Source organism: Orycteropus afer, unplaced genomic scaffold (assembly GCF_000298275.1).
Source record: "Orycteropus afer afer isolate SDZICR_OR568_19922 unplaced genomic scaffold, OryAfe1.0 scaffold00391, whole genome shotgun sequence".
In the NCBI taxonomy this organism is placed as follows: Eukaryota; Metazoa; Chordata; class Mammalia; order Tubulidentata; family Orycteropodidae; genus Orycteropus; species Orycteropus afer.
The window spans coordinates 2,905,619-2,912,542 of NW_006921978.1; positions in this window are offsets into that span (position 1 = coordinate 2,905,619).

Sequence of the window (6,924 nt, forward strand, 5' to 3'; positions counted from 1 at the left end):
ATGGGAAAAGTGGGATATAGTGGGGAACAGGTACTGATACAAGGGGCTTTGGTGGTGTAGTCACTAAGGCATTTGGCTGCTAACCAAAAAGTTGGTGGTTCAACCTCATGAGCTGCTCTGTACAAGAAAGATTAGGCAGTCTACTTCCATAGTGATTTACAGGGTTGGAAACCCAATGAGGGTCGCTATGAGTTGGAATCAACTCCTTGGCAATGAGTTTTTTTTGTTTGTTTGTTTGTTTTTTGTTATTGTCATTGTTTTGTTTTATTTTTTGGTTAGGTGCTGATATAATATATGACATTGGCCTAATTACATCATATCTTTTTTCTTTAGCCTTCAGAGGACTGTTACAAAGCACTCAGTGAAGGCATTTGAAGAGTTTAAGAGAATTTTTTTTCAGCTCTGCTGACATTCTCCAGCCTGTGAGAATTACAGTGTCTGTGGGGAATGCCTCATATGTTACAGAGATATTTCTCTTCTCTCCTTTTCCTTCACCAGCCTTCCTTTCTTCCACCTTACAAGGCAGGATAACTACCTTATGTTTGGGGACGTCCTGCCTTGCACAGGGGAATGTTTCTTAAATCTGACAGTCTTCTGCAAAGCATCTCATGCCCTTGGTAAGTATCTATGTTATGGCTACTTTTCCCCAGTATTATAATTTTATGATGCCAGCCAACACATAGACATTAAATGCCCTCCCCCAAAAAACAAATTTCAGCTGTTTCTTCCTCATGCCTGTTCATGGTGGATTATTCTTCTTCTCAATGCTCCACCAAGAGTGAAATCAGTCTTTGGTCTCCTTGCTCCAAAGAACCTAGTTGATTTCTGAAATTCACTATTTAGGTTGTTTTTCTTGTTTCACTCTCAAATGGACATTAAAAACTCTTATAAACTCACTGCCATTGAGTCAGATGTGACTCATAGCAACCCCTCCTTGGGTTTCCTAGGCAGTTTCATTACGGAAGTAGATTGCCCAACCTTCCTTCCGAGGAGTCACTAGTGGGTTTGAACTGACAGCCTTCTGGTTAGCAGTCAACTGCCTTAGGGAATACATAACCAGAGCACCTAAAAAAAAAAACAAACCTATAATAGCTTTCACCTTTGCATGGCTTGTTTTTGTTGTTAGTGTAAGAATGAGGCATCTTATTACTTTCTTAGGAAATAGATATTTGTGTGATAGGCTTTTACTTATTAACATATGAACATATTCCTAGAATTTTAGAAAACAGGTTCAGTCACATATAATTTTTTTTTAGTATATATATTTAGTGATAAGTTATAGTCTGTATATTTCCCAAAGTAGCAGAGAGTATATTATTTGACAATATTCTTGTAGCTTGCTTTGGGCAAAATTATTTGATACGTGTTTATTTTTTTGTGTGTCTGTGTGTGTCATAAACACTTCTCCTAAGAGTGCTTTCCATCATGTGGCTTTTTGATCAATGTGGTCTTTGGAATTGTTATTTTATCAGGACTAGTCACTTTGCAAAACATTTATCTAATGGAGTAATTGTAAGTAACTCAACTTTGTAATATCTGGAGTTGCCTACAAAGTCACTCATTTCATTAGATTGCTTACAGAAAACAAATATTTCTTCTCTCTGACAGGTGAGTTTAGCCTCAAAGATGTCACATTCACTAATGGTATTAAAATAACATTTTTGCTTTTTTCTTCAGCTCATGGAAAATCTTACATACTTGATTATTTATTTTGGCAACTTGATTTTAAATTTCAGAAGTATTCCATGATACAGAATTATATTCATATAATCAATGTTGATGTATTTGTGCACTCAAAAATCAAGGCAACCTTTTGTGAGTTGGAGAAAGAGTTATTGGTTTAGCATAAATAGGCTATGAACCTCTCAGAAATCATTTGCACAGCACTGTATGCTGAAAACTTCATTGAATATACTTTTTAAGAAAGTGTTAGCTTCATGGATATGACGCAAAGTGACCGAGATGGATACTGCATACACTGAGAAACCTCATATTAGAAAACCACCAGTTTTACAAGGGGCTGCCAGTAAATCTGTCCAGTCTTTAACCTGAGGGAGGCATGTTTACTATGCTGATTAGAACACTCTTCTGCCTACCACTCTTACAAGGACAAAACTATTTGTAGAATGCTATTTGCTAGGCAACCATAAACATCTTTGAGAATACAGTCCAGAACAAAGGCTGCCAATGTCTTTTCTTCTCTAGACATGCAGAAAAGCAGGATATCAATGGAAAATTACCTCTAAACATATATATATGTGTGAGTATATGAAAGTGTGTGTGTATGCATGTGTGTAGTGTTCTGAAATTGTTATTAACACTTACCCTGTTTACGCAGTAGTTTACTTCAAATTGACCTAAGGAAACACACAGTAAGAAGTTTGGTTGTTCTTTGACTATTAAAATAATTATTTAAGAATAGTGTTCTTAAATTTTGGTATATATTTTGGAAAAAAAAAAAGTGTGGGATGGCAGTATCTTTAATCTTTTATCAGAGATTGCCATTTTCTGTAGCCCAGCAAGTGTCAACCTGAAAGAAAACACTGATGCCGCCTTTATTTTCAAAATTAGTCAACACAATTCTTACATTATAGTCTCTCTAGAGAAGTCAAAATTCTCACTAAAACCATGTAAAACTAAAGAATATTTATGAAGACTGTGTGCTAGAAGATCTAGGAAATAAAATTTTTAAGTGTGACTGTAGTGGCATAGGTAAAGTGAATAAAAATGGGTTCAGTCACTTTTATTATTAATCTTTCCATAATTTTTAAAAACATAAAGATGGAAGTTTTTGATGTTCCAAATAAATACCAAAAGCCAATATTACATGCGTTCTTCTTTAATTCTACCCTAAAATATATGGTCAAACTTATACTATATATATATATATATATATATAAATCATCTTCAAATCAGTGATCTGAAAACATCCATCTATGACTTTACATGAATTAGTTCAAAGGCTAAATGACTTCATGAAGAGTGTACTCCTAATAGTTAATGATTTTTAAGTTTGTTTTATATTTGTTCTTTTGATATATTTCTTAAGGTTTTCATATATTAAAGGAATTTACTAAAACCAAATCATTTAAGACATGTCTTATGACATGTAGGGTGAAGATAATTATGCTCAGAAAACTAAACAATGCACCAACAGATTAAGTTGATACAAAGAATTTCAAGAGTAATTTCAAAGAGGTAATGGAAGTATAAATTGTTTATCAGTGTGAATGCATTCTCAAGCATTAAATAGCTTTTTAAATCAGCAAATTAAATTAAAATATTTGTTTAATAGATAGCAATTCCACTTACAGCAAACAACTTCTGGAACCATTCTCCTACAAAAAAAAAAAAAGCTCTAATATTTGTATATCTTAATAAAGAATATAATTTCTTTTTCCACCACCTATGATGTTTATAATATTTAATTAGATTGTTTTATAAAGTTTTTAGTTGTAGCTTGTTGGATTTTTACATGAAAATGGAGTGGAAAGGTAGCCTATTAAATTATGCTTACATGTATGTGAAAAAAATCAAACTAATGCAATAAATATAAACCAAATACCAAACTGACTGCCATAGAGTTGATTTCTACTCATAGCAACCCCCATTGGATTCCCAAGATTGTAAATCTTCACAGAAGCAGACTTTATCATCTTTGGTCTGCGGGTGGCTTATGGGTTCAAACCACTTATTTTGTGATAGATAGCCAAATGCCTTCACCACTATGCCACCAGAGCTCCTGAAATGAAGATACTGTTGTTGTTGTTGTTAGGTGCCTTCAACTCCTACTCATAGCAACCATTTGTACAACAGAACAAAACACTGCAGGTTTCTGTGCCAGCTTCACAATCTTTGCCACACCTGAGCCCATCATTGCAGCCAGTGTGTCAAACCATTTCCTTGAGGGCCTTCCCCTTTTTTATTGACCCTCTGCTTTACCAAGCATGAAATTCTTCTTCAGGGAATGGTCCATTCTGACAACATGACCAAGTAGATGAGATGAAGTATGGTCATTCTTTTTTTAATTTTTTTTTATTATTTAATATTTTTATTTTTATTGTGCTTTAGATGCAAATTTACAAAGCAGAGTTTGTTTTACATTCAACATTTTGTGTACATTTGATTTCACTCCCCAATAACCATCCCCAACCTTAACCCATTCTCCTCTCTTCCCAGCACTTCCTCCCCTATGTCACTCATAGTTATGCATTCCTGTGTGTCCTCATAACTATGCATTTCCTCCATGAAATGTTGCCCCTCTGGTGCCCATCCAAAGGATGCATCTCCAGAGTATGTGGGTATGTCATTCTGGGTTGAGTGGTCTGCATGTACATCTTGTTTACTATTGGGCCAAGAGCCAGCCCCTGGGAGTGAGTTTTATTCCAGGCCCGAAGTGGATCCCAGGGACATAGTATTGGGGGTCTCACCAGAATCCATCCGACCAGTAATTCTGGTCTTATTTTATTTTTTTTTAATCAACTCAATGGCAGTGGGTTTGGGTTTAAGGTTGTTGTGAGGAGTAAATGTGTTGAGGGAACATAGTTAGCACACATTGAAACAGATTATTATTATGAAACTATATCCACAGAGAGGTTATTAAACCAATTAACATTAGAAATGTGGCATGAAGTAATATCAAAGTTAATAGGGCCATGTTACTGGATTTGTGCTATACTTTGTGGCTTGGAGCTTTGGATTTCAAGGCTTTGGGGGAAGCCACCAGAGCTCTCTCCCCCTTTGGACCTTTAAGTCCCCAACTCACTAGCACTGAAACTTATTTTCTTTATGACAATACTAATTGATGTATTAGTGACTCAATCATAAAATGAGTGAAATTTTAAAAGGTTGCTGCATTTTATAATGTTTTATACCATTTATTTTATTATTATTATTTTTTTAAGACTTCTCATTTGAATTCTTTTTTTTTTTTTTTTTAATTGTGATTTGGGTGAAACTTTATAGAGCAAATTCACTTTCCATACTGCAGTTCACATATGTTTTGTCTCATGACATTGGCTACAATGTACCCCAATACAATAGCTCCCCTCTCACTTCCTCGTGTTTTTGGATTTTGTTCCACATTTTTCCTCCCACTCTGTCCAAAATCTCCAGTTTTGATTCTTTCCTGAGTGGTTGGCATTTGTAGCCAGACACCCTCTAGTTCTTCTGGTCTTGAGGTCCATCATCTCCTAGGGCTGATTGCTTCCAAATGCCCTTTTTTTTTTTTTTCACTCTTCTTGGCTTCTGATGAGAGGAGACCATTATTTGCATCTTAGATGGCCACTTGGAAGCTTTTAAGATACCAGTCACTACTCACCAATGTAGGTTGTAGAACAAGATTTTAATGTACTTTGTTGTGCCAAATGAGTCTGGTGTCTCCCAGTACTATGGTCCTGAGTTAGTAGATCCAGTGGGTCTCTCTCCCACAGTGTCTGGCTGTCTGTGAGGGATTGCTCTGTGTCTGTCTCCTGTTGTTTCTGTAAGTATTGTGGTTATTTTGTATCACTGGTATCTGTGCAAGATTAGCCTCAGCTGAATCTATCCTTGGTCTAGAGTACAATCCTGTTCACTGGTCCACATATGATCTTCTCAGACGTTTATGTATTTATCTGTACCCTGGTGTTTGGTGTTAATAGTAATGCAGTTTTGTGGATATATTGATATTAGCCCCTGTGGTCTATATATTTTGTGCACAATTTGGTGTCCTCCTTTTTCCTAATATTATCATGGTGGTCACAGGCTCTTTCCATACCATCCTTCTTTTTGCACACCTCAGTGTGTGGCCCCCAACCAGCCCGAAATTATTCCCTCCCCTTCCTTCCCCACCTCAGTAACCTACAAAGTGAGTTCCCTTCCTTAAGCAAACCATTCCCTGTCTTTTTACAGTAATGGGCTTATACAATATTTGTCCTTCTGTGACTGACTTATTTCACTCAACATAATGTCCTCCAGGCTCATCCACACTGTGAGATGATTGGCTTATACCTTCATTGTTCTTTAATGTAACATAGTATTCCATGTGTGAATGTACCATAATTTGGTGATCCATTCATCTGTTGATGGGCATTTAGACTGTTTCAATCTCTTAGGTATAGTGAATTGTGCTAAAATGAACATAGGTGTGCATATGTCTGTTCATGTCCTACCTCTTACTTCTTTAGGATATATTCTTAGTAATGGAATTACTGAGTCAAATGATATTTCTATTTTCAGTTTTTCAAGGAAATGTCATACTATTTGCCACAATGGTTGTACCATTTTACAACCCTCCAGCAGTATATGAGAGTTCCAATCTCTCTGCAACCTTGCCAGCATTTCTTATTTTCTGTCTTGTTGAACTTTCCTATCATGACTGGGGTGAGATGATATCTCACCATTGTTTTGATTTGCACTTCTCTAAGACTAATGATCTTGAGAAGAAGCAGCATCAGGGACCCAGGTAAGGCCAGGGACCCAGGTCAGGCCAGGGACCCAGGCCATGCCCCCCCCCAAAAAAAAATAATGGAAAAGCTGGGTAAAGCAGAAAAAAAAGCCAGGGGAAACCAGGACAGAGTGAGGATGGAGCAGCAGGGATCCAAGTAAGGACAGGGACACAGGCCATGCCCCCAAGTGGCAGGAAAGACACAGGAGTCCATGTAAGGGGAAGTTGGGGAGGGTGGAGAGGTTTTGAACAGCTAAGGGAGACAAACCTGTCTCTCAGTTTGTCCTACTTTGTCTCAAACCCTGTGGGCTTGTACATGGTACACAGGTTTAAACACAGCATCAGACTGAAAGACTACGAAGAAGGAGGAGGCCATACACTTCTCAAATAATTGGCCAGGGAAAACATTATGAATAGCAGAGAAACACTGTCTGATAGAGTGCAGAAGAATAAGCCACATAGGTCAGAAGGCTCTCAAAACAGGACTGGGAAAGAGCTGC